Source organism: Phyllobates terribilis, unplaced genomic scaffold (assembly GCF_046119375.1).
Source record: "Phyllobates terribilis strain yellow unplaced genomic scaffold, ASM4611937v1 Scaffold_8__6_contigs__length_399053987, whole genome shotgun sequence".
Classification (NCBI taxonomy): Eukaryota; Metazoa; Chordata; class Amphibia; order Anura; family Dendrobatidae; genus Phyllobates; species Phyllobates terribilis.
The window spans coordinates 117496987-117514690 of record NW_027362768.1 but is presented as its reverse complement, the minus strand read 5'-3'; the positions used below and the strand labels follow the sequence as shown (position 1 = coordinate 117514690).

Genomic DNA, 17704 nt, shown 5'->3' with positions numbered 1-17704 from the left:
GCTGTCCTATTTTTAGGACCACACGTTAACTCTGTACATGCACCTTACACCCCGGAGAATCGATATGAAATCCACATTGACTGCCTGCACCAAAGAAGCTACTTTTTTATTCAAGAAGCAGAAGTAGGCATTAAAATAGGACATGTGGCTTTGTAAACCTTTTATAAACACAGGTTTGCGACTGAACAGTATTGATCCATACCTCAGTGGTAGATAAATGAGAAAATCAGCATCACATAAGGGGGAAGGAGTAAAAAAAAAATAAAGTGAGAAAACTGGTTACATGAAAAAATAGAATTCTGAGAATAATAATGTTTCCAGGGATTGTGCAAGGTGAAACAAAAGGAAACATATTTCATATCACAAAAGCATATTAGTTTAATTATATAAAATATGCTGATGATATATATTATGTCATATAGATTATTTTATTATTTGTTTCTAAATATGTAATAGTTTCATCCACATGTTTAAAGCTATACAGTTTATGAAACTAGAGCCACATGATCTTGTTCTATTAATATACTAGATTACATATCATGGATATGGGTGATGGGTGTCAGGGACAGAGTGTCTTTAAGCCATTAACAACAATGTCTATCCCTCGATATATATATATATATATATAATATATATATATATATATATATATATATATATACACATATTTATATGAACACGTATTAATATATGCGTATATATGTGTATATCTGTGTGTGTATACATATATATATGTATATACATATGTATACACATATATATAAACATACATATACACAGTATATAAAGATAAAATTCAATAGACATTGCTGTCAATGGCTTAGATACACTCTATCCCTGACAACCAGCACCCATATCCATGATATATGATCTAGTATAATAACCCCTTTACACCATGTGATGTTTATATACACCATACATACATCATATGTCATGTCTTCCCCTTTGATGCGGGCCCCGGTGCTGAGCCTGAATATTTTCAGATTTATTCATTACATGGTTAATATATATATATACATATATATATATATATACAGTGGGTACGGAAAGTATTCAGACCCCTTTACATTTTTCACTCTTTGTTTCATTGCAGCCATTTAATAAATTCTAAAAAGTTCATTTTTTTCTCATTAACCCCTTTACGACCAAGGGCGCATTAGTACGTATCTGTGCCCTGGGCCTTATGGACCTGATACGTATTAGTACGCCCTGGCGATTTCGCCTGCACACAGGCTGTGCGGGCGCGATCACCGCCAGGTGTCAGCTGATTGTCACAGCTGACACCCAGGGCTATGTGCAGGGAGCGGTCCCGTACCGCTCCCAGCACATTAACCCCCGCAATGCTGCGATCGAAGTCGATCGCAGCATTGCGGTGGCAAGGGGAGGTGATCGCCGATACTCACCTCCTCTTCCGGCCTCCAGCGATGTCTGCCGCGGCTTCCAGGATGTTGCCATGACGACCCGATGTCGTCATGACAACATCCGTCCGGGTCACCAGACAGCAGGAAGATTTTTTGGACATGCGCAGTGCATCTCCAAACTATCTTCTCCCTGTCTAGCGCTGACAGCCTGCATGGCACAGGGATGGTGCTGCATTCCTGTGCCATGCAGGCGATCAGAGAAAAAAAGTGAAAGTCCCGTAGTGGGACAAAGTAATAAAGTATAAAAACTATCAGAAAGTGAAAAAAAAAAAAAAAAATTGCAAAAATATAAAAAAATAAATAAAAAATATAATCCACCAAAAATAAAAATATAATGTACCCATCAATAAATATTATTATAAAAAAAACAAAAAACAAACAATAAAAGTACACATATTTGGTATTGCCGCGTCCGGAACAACCTGACCTATAAAACTGTCCCACTAGTTAACCCCTTCAGTGAACACGGTAAAAAAAAAGAAAAAAAAACCGAAGCAATAAACAATGCTTTATCACCATACCGCCAAACAAAAAATGGAATAACACGCGATCAAAAAGACAAATATAAATAAAAATGGTACCGCTGAGAATGTCATCTCGTCCCGCAAAAAACAAGCTGCAAAACAGCTCCATCAGCCGAAAAATAAAAAAGTTATAGCTCTCAGAATAAAGCCATGCTAAAAAATAATTTTTTCTATAAAATTGCTTTTATTATGTAAAAGTGCAAACATAGAAAAACAATATAAATGTGGTACCGCTGTAAACGTACTGACCCGAAGAATAAAGCTGCCTTATCAATTTTACCACACGCGGAACAGAATAAACAAAAACAATTCCTGAATTGTTGGTTTTAGTTTATTCTGCCTCCCAAAAATCGGAATAGAAAGTGATCAAAAAATGTCACGTGCCTGAAAATGGCACCAATAACAACGTCAACTCATCCTGCAAAAAACGAGCAATCACATGACTGTCGGCCAAAATCTGGAAAAATTATAGCTCTCAAAATATGGCGATGCAAAACCTAGATTTTACAAAAAATGCGTCTTTTAGTGTGTGACAGCTGTCAGTCATAAAAACCCCATATGATTCTGGTATTGCTGTAATCACACCAACCCGAGGAATAAAGTAGTCTAATCACTTATACCGCATGAGGAACGGCATAAAAAATAAACTCTCAGGTTTGGGTTGGGCTAGGGTTAGGGCTGGGTTTGGGGTTAGGGTTGTGATGGGGTTGGGATTTTTTTCAAAAGTAAGAAAAAAAGATGATGATATGGCGACTAGTGTTGAGCGCAAGTGCTCGCTACTTTAGTTTGCATTGGGTGCTCTGGTATGCATTGAATATCGTGGGTATTTGAGTGACATGCTCGAGTCTCCGCCCCATATGCTTCGCGGCCAAAAAAACTTTGCGGGGATTGCCTGCCATGCACGAGCGATCCCCGCATGTTTTTTTTTGGGTGTCTAATAACCGTGAAACATGCGGAGCAGGGACTCGAGCATGTCACTCGAGCACACGCTGTACATGGTGCATACCTGAGTACCCGATGCAAACTCAAGTAGCGAGCACTTGCGCTCAAGACTAATGACAACTTATTCAATATGATGACCTAATGTTATCAAATTCTGTGTCGTACCTCTGGGTTCAAAATGTTCACTATACACCTTAATAAAATTCTTGAGGGGTATAGTTTCCAAAATGGGGTCAATTGTGGGGGAGCTCCACTGTTTAGGCACATCAGGGGCTCTCCAAACGCGACATGGTGTCCGCTAACAAATTTAATGGAAAATCGGCTCAAATTGTTAGCGGATGCCATGTTGCGTTTGGAGAGTCCCTGCGTGCCTAAACATTGGAGCTCCCCCACAAGTGACCCCATTTTGGAAACTAAACCCCGAAGGCACCTATCTAGATGCACAGTGAGCACTTGGAACCCCCAGGTGCTTCACAAATTGGTTCGTAAAAATGAAAAAGTGAAAAAAAAAACACTTTTTAATTTTTATGAATCAATTTGTGAAGCACCTGGGGGTTTCAAGTGCTCACTATGCATCTAGGTAGGTGCCTTGGGGGGTCTAGTTTCCAAAATGGGGTAACTTGAGGTGGAGCAAAAATGTTTGGGCACACTGGGGCTCTCCAAACGCAACATGGTGTCCGCTAACAATTTGAGCCGACAATTTGTTCGCAGATACCATGTTGCATTTGGAGAGCCCCTGTGTGCCCAAACATTGAAGCTCCCCCACAAGTGACCCCATTTTGAAAACTAGACCCCCCAAGGCACATATCGAGATGCATAGTGAGCACTTGGAATCCCCAGGTGCTTCACAAATTGATTCATAAAAATGAAAAAGTGTTTTTTTTTTCACTTTTTCATTTTTACGAATCAATTTGTGAAGCACCTGGGGGTTCCAAGTGCTCACTATGCATCTAGATAGGTGCCTTGGGGGGTCTAGTTTCCAAAATGGGGTCACTTGTGGGGGAGCTCCAATGTTTGCCACACAGGGGCTCTCCAAACGCAACATGGTGTCCGCTAACAATTTGAGCCGATTTTCCATTCAATTTGTTAGCGGACACCATGTTGCTTTTGGAGAGTCCCTGTGTGCCCAAACATTGGAGCTCCCCCACAAGTTACCCCATTTTGGAAACTAGACCCCTAAAGGCACCTATCTAGATGCATAGTGAGCACTTGGAACCCCTAGGTGCTTCACAAATTGATTTGTAAAAATGAAAAAGTGAAAAAAAAAACACTTTTACATTTTTACGAATCAATTTGTGAAGCACCTGGGGGTTCCAAGTGCTCACTATGCATCTAGATAGATGACTTGGGGGGTCTAGTTTCCAAAATGGGGTCACTTGTGGGGGAGCTCCAATGTTTGGGCACACAGGGACTCTCCAAACGCAACATGGCGTCCGCTAATTATTCAAGCAAATTTTACAATCAAAAAGTCAAATGGCGCTCCTTCCCTTCCGAGCCCTGCCGTGCACCCAAACAGTGTTTTTTCCCCACATATGGGGTATCTACGTGCCCAGGGGAAATTGCACAACAAATTTTAGGGTTCATTTTTTCTTGTTACTCCTGTGTAAATAAAAAAAATTGAGTCTAAAATAAAATTTTTGCGAAAAAAGTTAAATGTTCATTTTTTTCTTCCACATTCCAAAAATTCCTGTGAAGCACCTGAAGGGTTAATAAAGTTCTTGAATGTGTTTTTGAGCATCTTGAGCGGTGCAGTTTTTAGAATGGTGTCACTTTTGGGTATTTTCTGTCACAAAGACCTCTCAAAGTGACTTCAAATGTGATGTGGTCCCTAAAAAAATGGTTTTGTAAATTTTGTTGGAAAAATGAGAAATCGCTGGTCAAATTTAACCCTTATAGCTCCCTAACAAAAAAAAATTTTGGTTCCAAAATTGTGCTGATGTAAAGTAGACATGTGGGAAATGTTATTTATTTACTCTTTTGTGTGACATATCTCTCTGATTTAAGGGCATAAAAATTTAAATTTTGAAAATTGCAAAATTTTCAAAATTTTCGCCAAATTTCCATTTTTTTCACAAATAAACGCAAGAGATATCGAAGAAATTTTACCACAATCATGAAGTACAATATGTCACAAAAAAACAGTCTCAGAATCAGGGGGATCCGTTGAAGCGTTCCAGAGTAATTACCTCATAAAGTGACAGTGGTCAGAATTGTAAAAATTGGCCTGGTCATTAATGTGCAAACCACCCTCGGGGGTAAAGGGGTTAAAGTACACTCTGCACCCCATCTTGACTAAAAAAAAACAGAAATATAGAATTTTTTGCAAATTTATTAAAAAAGAAAAACTGAAATATCACATGGTCATAAGTATTCAGACCCTTTGCTCAGTATTGAGTAGAAGCACCCTTTTGAGCCAGTACAACCATGAGTCTTCTTTGGAATGATGCAACAAGTTTATAACACCTGGATTTGGGGATCCTCTGCCATTCTTCCTTGCAGATCCTCTCCAGTTCCATCAGGTTGGATGGTGAAGTTGGTGGACAGCCATTTTCAGGTCTCTCCAGAGATGCTCAATTGGGTTTAGGTCAGGGCTCTGAGTGGGCCAGTCAAGAATGGTCACAGAGTTGTTCTGAAGCCACTCCTTTGTTATTTTAGCTGCGTGTGTAGGGTCATTGTCTTCTTGGAAGTTGAACCTTTGGCCAAGTCTGAGGTCCAGCACACTCTGGAAGAGGTTTTCATCCAGCATATCTCTGTACTTGGCCGCATTCATGTTTCCTTCAATTGCAACCAGTCGTCCTGTCCCTGCAGCTGAAAACACCCCCATAGCATGATGCAGCCACCACCATGTTTCACTGTTGGGATTGTATTAGGCAGGTGATTAGCAGTGCATTGTTTTCTCCACACATACCGCCTAGAATTATTACCAAAAAGTTCAATTTTCGTCTCATCAGACCAGAGAATCTTATTTCTCATAGTCTGGGAGTCCTTCAAGTGTTTTTTAGCAATCTCTATGCGGGCTTTCTTTCACTGAGGAGAGGCATACGTTGGGCCACTCTGCCATAAAGGCATGACTGGTGGAGGGCTGAAGTGATAGTTGACTTTGTGGAACTTTCTCCCATCTCCCTACTTCATCTCTGGAGCTCAGCCACAGTGATCTTGGGGTTCTTCGTTACCTCTCTCACCAAGGTTGTTCTCCCACAATTGCTCAGTTTGGTTGGACGGCAAGGTCTAGGAAGATTTCTGGTGGTCCCAAACTTCTTCCATTTAAGGATTATGGAGGCCACTGTGCTCTTAGGAACCTTGAGTAATGCAGAAATTCTTTTGTAACCTTGGCCAGATTTGTGCCTTGCCACAATTCTGTCTCTGTCTTGGGCAGTTCCTTTGAGCTCATGATTCTTATTTGGTCTGACATGCACTGTGAGCTGTGAGCCGTTATATAGACAGGTGTGTGCCTTTCCAAATCAAGTCCTATCAGTTTAATTAAACAGAGCAGGACTCCAATGAAGGAGTAGAACCAACTCATGAAGGATCACAAGGAAATGGACAGCATGTGACTTAAATATGAGTGTCTGAGCAAAGGTCCTGAATACTTATTACCATGTGATATTTCAGTTTTTCTTTTTTAATCAATTTGCAAAAATTTCTACATTTCTGTTTTTTTCAGTCAAGATGGGGTGCAGAGTGTACTTCAATGAGAAAAAAAATGAACTTTTTAGAATTTACCAAATGGCTGCAATGAAACAAAAAGTGAAAATTTAAAGGGGTCTGAATACTTTCCGTACCCACTGTATATATATATATACTGTACATGTCTATATATATACACATACAGTACCGACCAAAAGTTTGGACACACCTTCTCATTTAAAGATTTTTCTGTATTTTCATGACTATGAAAATTGTACATTCACACTGAAGGCATCAAAACTATGAATTAACACATGTGGAATTATATACTTAACAAAAAAGTGTGAAACAACTGAAAATATGTCTTATATTCCAGGTTCTTCAAAGTAGCCACCTTTCACTTTCATGACTGCTTTGCACACTCTTGGCATTCTCTTGATGAGCTTCAAGAGGTAGTCACCGGAAATGGTCTTCCAACAATCTTGAAGGAGTTCCCAGAGATGCTTAGCACTTGTTGGCCCTTTTGCCTTCACTCTGCGGTCCAGCTCACCTCAAACCATCTTGATTGGGTTCAGGTCTGGTGACTGTGGAGGCCAGGTCATCTGGCGTAGCACCCCATCACTCTCCTTCTTGGTCGAATGGCCCTTACACAGCCTGGAGGTGTGTTTGGGGTCATTGTCCTGTTGAAAAATAAATGATGGTCCAACTAAACGCAAACCGGATGGAATAGCATGCCGCTGCAAGATGCTGTGGTAGCCATACTAGTTCAGTATGCCTTCAATTTTGAATAAGTCCCCATCAATGTCACCAGCAAAGCACCCCCACACCATCTCACCTCCTCCTCCATGCATCACGGTGGGAACCAGGCATGTAGAGTCCATCCGTTCACCTTTTCTGCGTCGTACAAAGACATGGTGGTTGGAACCAAAGATCTCAAATTTGGACTCATCAGACCAAAGCATAGATTTCCACTGAACTAATGTCCATTCCTTGTGTTCTTTAGCCCAAACAAGTCTCTTCTGCTTGTTGCCTGTCCTTAGCAGCGGTTTCCAAGCAGCTATTTTACCATGAAGGCCTGCTGCACAAAGTCTTCTCTTAACAGTTGCTGTAGAGATGTGTCTGCTGCTAGAACTCTGTGTGGCATTGACCTGGTCTCTAATCTGAGCTGCTGTTAACCTGCGATTTCTGAGGCTGGTGACTCGGATAAACTTATCCTCAGGAGCAGAGGTGACTCTTGGTCTTCCTTTCCTGGGGCGGTCCTCATGTGAGCCAGTTTCTTTGTAGCTCTTGATGGTTTTTGCAACTGCACTTGGGGACACTTTCAAAGTTTTCCCAATTTTTCGGACTGATTGACCTTCATTTCTTAAAGTAATGATGGCCACTCGTTTTTCTTTACTTAGCTGCTTTTTTCTTGCCATAATACAAATTCTAACAGTCTATTCAGTAGGACTATCAGCTGTGTATTCACCAGACTTCTGCACAACACAACTGATGGTCCCAAACCCATTTATAAGGCAAGAAATCCCACTTATTAAACCTGACAGGGCACACCTGTGAAGTGAAAACCATTTCCGGTGACTACCTCTTGAAGCTAATCAAGAGAATGCCAAGAGTGTGCAAAGCAGTCATCAAAGCAAAAGGTGGCTACTTTGAAGAACCTAGAATATAAAACATATTTTCAGTTGTTTCACACTTTTTTGTTAAGTATATAATTCCACATGTGTTAATTCATAGTTTTGATGCCTTCAGTGTGAAAGTACACAGAAAAATCTTTAAATGAGAAGGTGTGTCCAAACTTTTTGTCTGTACTGTATATATAGATATATGTATATTTATTACACATACACAAGATCACAAGATATAAGAGTTGTCTAATGAATATTATTTAATAAGTTTATTTGAAAGGAATGATGATGCATATCTGAAAATGTAGAAAACCAGGATTTAAAAATATAGACAAATTTATATAATAATAACTTATTATTTTTTATGCCAATATATTCTGCAGCACTTTACAATTCAGTGACTACATATACAAACAATGTCAGATATTACAGGTTAAATCGTAATACACTCATTCAAATAAAGCTAAATAAATGAACCGAAGCATAAGCTGGTTTACGTGCAATGTGTAGGATCACATTCACACTATGGCCATTTCACAGACAAAACACGTTAAAAACAAAACAAAATGAGCATATACCCTGTAGTAGATAAATAAGTAAATAGTAATAGAACATGTAAGCAACATAGGGTCTTTAGTTAACACTACGTTGAAAGAAAGTGTAAAAGTCGTCACACTGCGACAAGCTGTACCCAGTTTGGATGGTCCCATCTCTTTTATCAAAACCTCACTTGGTGTCAGCCCAACTCAATATAGATAATGCTTTTTACGCTTTTCTGATCAAAATAGTATTAACTTAGTCCCCTATGTTATTTACATGTACTATTAAAATTTACTTACTATAGGGTAAATGACCAATTCAAATAAGAAGAGTGAGGGCTCTACATACAAATTTACAATCATGAGAAAATTTGGGTGACACCAAACTGCCTAAACCGGTCAGCAGCCAATACCTATATAAATACAAATACAAACTATAGCTCAGTGTATGGAGTGCGTGGGAAGAGATCATAGCAAGGATCAGATTATAAGGAAAATGTATTAGGGGAGAATGGAAAAGCTATATTGATGAGGTGATGTGATAGGCCTGACTAAAAATATGTGGTGTTAGGACATGATTAAAAATGTGGACATTAAAAATTAACTGGATGGTCTCTGATACTGCATTTCAAAGTATGACCTATTGGGGAATTCTAAGGAGACAAGATGAGCATGACTCTCGAAACAGGAACCAGGCTCTAATAGAGGTCGTTCTTGAGGAATGGGTAAAGATAGATGTTCAATGGAATTTGGGCTTTTGTTCAAGTTTGGGTACAATTCTGGTAACATACCGTACTTTGGAATAACGTTCGAGTCAGGTACCATAACCCGAACTTCCACGGGTCCGCTCATGCCTAGTTGTAATATCTCACCAAATTTTTTATTCTATGCCTAGTAGACTTGGTGCTGTCCTTTAAAATCATGGATGTCATATAAATAACTAGATGTAGTAGTTTTTGATGCGAGGTGTATACATTTTTACATCAACTAATTTGAGTAAAACTGAAGATTTTATAATGAAAGTTACATTATTAAATTGAATTCCATGCTATGGTTTTAAAAAAATGTTCTACGAAACTCAGTTCCATCTAAATTTTGGAAATTGTTCTCATGCACTGAAATATTGATTAAAATCTTACATTTCAAAGGGGGTGCACTAATTTATGCTGAGCATAAATGCGATATTGAAATCAGTGTAAATAAATGATAATGAAGTAACAATATAGTATATATTAAGACAAAAGCAGTGAAAGCTTATATAATCAATACAGAAGAGCAAATATGACAGAATTCTAATTCACGGATTTGCATGAATTTTTCCAGGAAGTTCCATTGTCAGAGAAGTTCTTCTCCACAAATTTAATGTCCCCTTTTATGCTTTTGAGTCTCTACAGACCTAAGTACATAATAAATAATAAATATAAATATAAAAAAATACTTATACTAACCTCTCCGGCTGCTCCTGCTACTCCCTTCTCCCTGTCCTGTCCTCCACATCTCTATCCTGTTGAACACTGGGCCAGAGATACACTCTATGCCGAGACTTCCGACTGCTAGAAGTCCATGGAGCATGCTCAGTGAACACCAGGGCCTGCTTGCATCCAAAAGCCCCGGCATAGAGTGAACACTGGACTAAAGATGTGACATGATGGAGGCACAGAGGACCAAACAGTGGGCAGTGAGCAGAGGGTGATGCCAGAAAAGTGAGCAGTGAGGTATGTTCTTTTCATTTCTTTTTAACCTTTTTCCAGCCCTCTATTGTTTAGAAAGATGGTTGACCCAGCTGGTGACCATTTTGCTGAATTCCTACGAAGTGAATTAGAAAATAAAATCTAAATTCTCCAGACTTTTGAAAATTTGAGTAGAATTTAATTCCAGTTGAGTAACTTCACCCACCTCTAAAAAAAATAGTTATGAGACTTATAATCGTTTTCTCTGCTACTGTGTTTCTTTTTCTAAGAATTAAAAAATATACAAAGTATACAGGATTAGAATGAAGGGAAGACACCAAGCGCAACAGGGTCTTATCTGGTGGAGAAATTGGTCTAGGTGAGAGGTAAGGGAATTGCTCACCTTAAATCAGAGAGATATGTCACACAAAATAGTTAATAAATAACATTTCCCACATGTCTACTTTACATCAGCACAATTTTGGAACCAAAATTTTTTTTTTTAGGGAGCTATAAGGGTTAAAAGTTGACCAGCGATTTCTCATTTTTCCAACAAAATTTACAAAACCATTTTTTTAGGGACCACATCATATTTGAAGTCACTTTGAGGGGTCTTTATGACAGAAAATACCCAAAAGTGACACCATTCTAAAAACTGCACCCCTCAAGGTGCTCAAAACCACATTCAAGAACTTTATTAACCCTTCAGGTGCTTCACAGGAATTTTTGGAATGCGGAAGAAAAAAATTAACATTTAACTTTTTTCACAAAAATGTTACTTTAGACCCAATTTTTTTTATTTTCACAGGGGTAACAGGAAAAAATGGACACAAATTTTTTTTGTGCAATTTCTCTTGAGCGTGCTGATACCCCATATGTGAGGGAAAACCACTGTTTGGGTGCACTGCAGGGTTCGGAAGGGAAGGAGCGCCATTAGACTTTTTGAATGTAAAATTTGTCTGAATAATTAGCAGACGCCATGTTGCGTTTGGAGAGCTCCTGATCTGCCTAAACAGTGGAAACCCCCCACAAGTGACACCATTTTGGATACTAGACCCCTCAGGGAACTTATCTAGATGTGTGGTGAGCACCTTGAACCCCAAGGTGCTTCATAGAAGTTTATAATATTGAGCTTTAAAAATAAAATTTTCACATTTTTCCCACAAAAACGTTTTTCATCCCTTAATTTTGCATTATCATAAGGGTAATAGGATAAATTGTACCATGAAATTTGTTGTGCAATTTCTCCTGAACACGCTGATACCCCATATGAGGAGGCAAACCACTGTTTGGGCGCACGGTAGGGTTTGAAAGGGAAGGAGCGCCATTTGACTTTTTGAATGTAAAATTTGTTTGAATAATTAGCGGACACCATGTTGCATTTGGGGAGCCCCTGATGTGCCTAAACAGTGGAAACCCCCCACAAGTGCCACCATTTTGGAAACTGGACCCCTTAGGGAACTTATCTAGATGTGTGGTGAGCACCTTGCACCCCCAGCTGCTTCACAGAAGTTTATAATTTTGAGCCGTAAAAATAAAATTTTCACATTTTTCCCACAAAAAATGTTTTTCATTCCCTAATTTTGTATTATCATAAGGGTAACAGGATAAATTGCGCCATGAAATTTGTTGTGCAATTTCTCCTGAGTACGCCGATACCCCATATGTGGGGGAAAACCACTGATTTGGTGTGCGGCAGGGTTCGGAAGAGAAAGGAGCGCTATGTTGGCTGGGATAGGCAGCAGACACCATGTCACATTTGAAGAGTCGCTGACATGCCGAAACAGCAGAAACCCCCACAAGTGACCCCATTTTGTAAACTACACCTCTCAAGAAATTCATCTAGGGAAGTAGTGAGTATTTTTTAATTTTTAAATTTATACCATTGGGCAGTGAAAAAAGCATAATTATATTTTTACCACAAAAAAATGTTTTACCCTCAGATTTTACATTTTCACACAGGGCAATGGGTAAAAATGGTGCCGAAATGTGTCACACAATTTCTTCTAAGAGTGGCAATACCCCATATGTGGCTGTATCATACCGCTCAGCCATACGGTGAGATCTGGGGGGGACGGAGTGCTATTTGACAATTGGAGAAAAAATTATTGTAGAATAGGCATTTGGATTTGGGAGCACAAAATTTTCTGAATTTCTTTTGGGGGGCAAGGGCCATTTCGCTTTTCCAGAGCCTTTCTGCTACCAGTAACTTGGAAGTCCCTTATATTTTTAATAGATGACGGACCTAAGTGGGGACTAGCTTTTTTTGAGGACTGAGTTGAAGCTTTTATTGGGAACATTTTACTTAACATTTATCAGGCGCTCTAGGCTGAGCACTTACATCGGGGTTTCCATCTAAATTTCCAAGTGATGTAATTCAGATGAAACCCCTGCCGGATCCATTTACTGTAATGAGGCAGCAGAGTTACTCTGGACTCCATCTGGCCTCTGTTTAGCGGTGTCCTTTTTTTCAGAAGTGCACAAAACTGTGGCCAACCGCACTTTTATGCACGCCTAAAACAAATAACACCTTGTGATCACAGGCCAGACGGCATCCACAGTGGCCTATATCTGCCACATTACAGGGAATCTTCCGTCATGGGTTCCGGCTGAATTACATATTTCAGAGATTTACACGGAAACTGGTGTAAATGCTCAGCGCAGAGCGCAGGATAAATGTGAGCAAAGCCTTACTGCGATCTTTGGGAGACATAATAAACAAATCAGTAGCAGGTGAAGAATTGGTTTTATTTATTTTTTACGCCGTTCCTAGCATGATATAACTGATTAGATTACTTTATTCTTCGGGTCGGTGCGATTACAGAGATACCAGATTTATATCGGGTTTTTAGGACTGACAGCTGTCACACACTAAACGACGCTTTTTTTTGCAAAATCTAGTTTTTGCATCACCATAATTTGAGAGCTATAATTTTTCCATATTTCGGCCGACAGAGTCATGTGACGGCTTGTTTTTTTTTGGGACGAGTTGACATTTTTATTGGTACCATTTTTGGGTACGTGACATTTTTTGATCGCTTTCTATTCCGTTTTTTGGGAGGTAAAATTAACAAAAACAATCAATTCAGGAATTGTTTTTTGAGGTTTTTTTTATGCCGTTCTGCGTGTGGTAAAAGTGATCAGGCAGCGTTATTCTTCGGGTCAGTACGTTTACAGCGATACTACACTTACTGTATTTTTTTTTATGTTTTGTTTCTATAAAACAATTTTATAGAAAAAAATATTTTTTTTGCATTGCTTTATTCTGAGCGCTATAACTTTTTTATTTTTTGGCTGATGGAGCTGTATGGTGGCTTTTTTTTGCGGAACAAGATGACGTTTTCAGCGGTACCATTTTTATTTCTATTTTGTGTTTTGATCGCATTTTTTTCCTCTTTTTGTTTGGCGATATGATGAAAAAGCATATTTTTTTGCTCCGTTTTTTATTTATTTTTATTACGGTGTGCACAGAAGGAGTTAATTAGTGTGACAGTTTTATAGCTCGGGTTGTTTTGGACGCGGTGATACCAAATATGTGTACTTTTTTTGGTTTTGTAAAAATATACGGATTTATTGGTTTAATATTTTATTTATTTATTTATTTTTATTTATTTTGTGATTTTTTTTAACAGTTTAAAAACTTTTTTTTAACTTTTTTTTACATTTTTACTTAGTCCCTGTATGGGACATTAATTTTTATTTTTCTGATCACTGATCTCATGTAATGTAATAGACATGTATTACATTACATGAGATCTTCGCTGACTGTTTCACAGTCAGTCTCCTGTCTGGCTTCAGCTGCAGGCTGAGCCAGGCAGGATACCATATATGGCAGATCTGGAGGCGGTCATGTGACCTCCAGCTGCCATAGCAACCCCAGGTCCTGGAAGCTATCAGGGGTCGTCGGAGAGGTAAGTAAGACAACCCCCTCTCCTCCTTCTATCTTCTATATGCCGCGATCACTATAGATTGCGGCATATAGAACATAGCAAAGGTTTAACATCACTGGGACCTGATCCAATCAGGTCCCAATGATGTCCCCTGTCAGAGCTAACGCTTTGCACCGGAATCGCAGCGCTTGCAGGACCCTGGGGGTCTTGAGCGCTGCGAGACCAACCACCGTTTTTAAACGTCGGCGCTTGCAGGGCTCTGTGCAGCGCCGACGTTTAAAAACGGTGGGTGGTCGGGAACCGGTTAATGCAATCTAATGTTCCTTGACTGAAAAAAATATCTGCTTTAATTCATATGCAAATTAGGCTTGAGCACTCTGGGCATATCAAAGCGTTTTCCAGGTCTGTGCCTATCTGGCTCTATTCCTCCTCACCCATCCCTCTTTTCTCTATATGACTGGCAGCTCACTGGCTTGACTACACAATCAGTGAGCTGTCAGTTATGTAGATGAAGTCAGGGCTGGGTGGAGAATAGATCTAGAGAGGTATAGATTTAGGAAATGCTTTCACATGGCCAGAGCACTTAAGCCTAATTTTTGCTTTCCAAGTCAGGAAGAAACAGATTACATAGGGAAATAGGGAAAGGTATGGATGACATTATCTTTGAGACAGCAACATGACCATATAAACAGTTTGGTTCCAAGGGGGGGGGACTATTCTGACAGATTCCCTTTAAAGGGTTTGTCCGACCTAAGGGTACAAGTCTGCTATCACTTTATGTGACTGCAGACTTTTAACCCTCACATTGAGCACACTGTGTGCGGTGAGAATTCTCCGATGCTACAGACAGTAGCGGGGGACACATGACCACAAGTATCTGATTTGCATACATGCAGTAATGTGCCAACAAGACAGGCGCATTCTCGCTCAATGCAAGTTATTAAGCAACGCCGGATACAGTCTTGTCGCAAGGTGTCTGGAAATATGTAAAGTATGTGAGGACTCTACAGTGCTAGCACCGGGAATGGGCGGTCATGTGTACGTATGTGATTTACATACTTATGGACACATTGCGACTAGACTGTATCCGTCCATGCTTAATAAATTGCATTGAGCGAGAATGCGCCCATCATTTTGGCACATGACCACATGTATGCAAATCATATATTTGAGGTAATGTGCCCAGCGCTTCTGGCGCTGGCATTGGAGAATCCTCACAGCATGCAGTGCAAACCATGTGATGACTCACAAGTCACATAGAGTGACTTGTACCCTGAGGCCAGACAACCCATTTAACCGGTATTTCAAACCTCAAGCACATAATGGAATTTCGATCACTAGGACAAGATGACAGATTTAATAATCTGTTTATTGTTACTAATCCCTATTTAAATGAACACTACATATTCAGAAAATTTCATGTGATAAATATTGTGAAGTCACTTTATTTACCAATTATTTTGTTTTCCCTAAAAACTTACTCCAAAGAGTCAACCACTAAGTATCTCCATTCTGCTTATCTTATTGTCTACTGCCTGTTGTCAAGTTCAATCCTTGACTAGCAGCAGAGATTATGTGATAAATTAATGTTGTGGGAACATGTCTTCATCTTCATGGTCTTGCTCTCCTGTCTTTAAAACTGCATGCACGAATAAAACAGAGATGAACTCTCTTTTCAGAAAAGGAAAGTCATTGGAAAATGGTGGGACCAATGCATAGTGAGAAAGGAGGAACAGAAATTCAAAGACCTAAGGTGCTGGCAAAATGAACGCTGTTGAAGAGTTATTGCCTTAAGAAGACTTTAGGAGTATGAGAATTGGGCATTTAAAATTTATATGCGCATCAAAAGTAACTTTAACTTTTGCAGGAGGATGAGTATGACCAGGATTTTCTACACATTTTGTGTAAATACACAGGAATGCTTAAGCTGCTCCCAAGTCCAGTGTAGTCATATATTAGGTTAATGTAGGATTCTTCATCCTTCTATTATTTGAGGCAGTAGTATAGCATTATTAAAATAGAGTCAATTCAGCCCTGTACAAAGAGAAACTATCACTCCATTCATCACAGAAAAATGAATCCTTTCCAATATCTGTATTAAAGTATCCTAAATTGACCTGATACAATTGAATCAAATTGTTCCGCATTTTGACCTCACTATGATCAGAAAGTTGCTGCCAAGGTGTAAGTATGCACTATGGGTTTCTAAATTTTTTTGTCCTCGGTAGATTTATTTCTTGAATTTTCAGATCTAAAATATATTACCGTCAAATAGTGGATTTAATTTCTCTTTAATTCATCCATGCAAGTATCTGTATAATAAATGCAACTAGCAGATGAAATGCCATGTGGGTTTAATTAGTAAATGATACTAATTGCAATGTTATTGTGCACTCCAAATGACAAAAGGTTTTTTCAATATTTCACAGGATTTATGTTCGGAAAAGAGCACAGGAAATATTTATTGATTAGTAGCAAAATCACACAATAGTTAAAACTTGAATAATTTAAAAGTTACATACAGTATCTTAAAAAAACAGTTATATTATAAAATTACTAGGTCATAAATTTTATATACAATCTTTAGCATAGAGATTACATAATCATGTAAAAAAAACTAACATTCTGATGACATTCTACCATGTTTCCTCAAAAGTAAGCCCCAACCCATCTTCCAGAGCAAACAGTAATATAAGACTGTCTTATTTTAGGAGAAACATGGCATTAAACTTATTTTTTTTCACAAGTAAAAGAATAGCAAAGCTATGTTCAACCTTAACATTTTTACTGAAATTGAATCATGCCAGCAATAGATACTGCAGTGACATTAAGACTACAACTTAGATCACTCATTTCTCTATATAGCCAGAGGAATTAGTGGTTGAAGTATGTACGGTGGCAGATCACCTGTAGTTAGATCAGCACAATGTAAGTGAATGAAGCTGGGGGAAAAGTTGATAACATTACTCATCAAATTCTGCCTGCCCACTTTTTATGAAGGAGTGAGCTGGAAAGGCATCTGCAGAGGATCACTGGCTTATGAGAGGGTTGAAAAATAGATTCTCGCAAACCTCTTACAAAGGTATCAGTAAAGTGTCGCAGCCCAGCATTGCAGATATTATGTTCCTCTTTTCAAGTCAAACTGCCTAAACTACCTAACTTGTTGTCTCGTGTAAGATTATGTAACCGTCATGCATCTGGAAAAGCGTAGAAATGATTGCTTGTGACATGGTTGTAAAATAGGTCAGCAACCCTTTTATAAAAGTCAGAATTGACTTCAAGTCGATTTTCCTAAATATCCCAGGTTTCTGCAGATTCGAACAATCTGCATTTTGATTCGCAAATTTCGGGAAAAAAAAAAGTCTGAACCATTTCGCTCACTGCTGATGACTCGGAAAGTGGGCTAAAGACCACAAGAACGGCTAGAAGAGCATACCCATAATGCCCTGCAGCTATCACTTCACAT

General features: G+C 39.0%; 1 protein-coding gene across 1 annotated transcript in view; it reads right to left on the bottom strand.

The window, feature by feature from the left end:
- Nucleotides 1-17704, bottom strand: part of DPYD (dihydropyrimidine dehydrogenase) — a 2479659-nt gene that overhangs the window by 1306077 nt on the left and 1155878 nt on the right. The window lies entirely within an intron of this gene.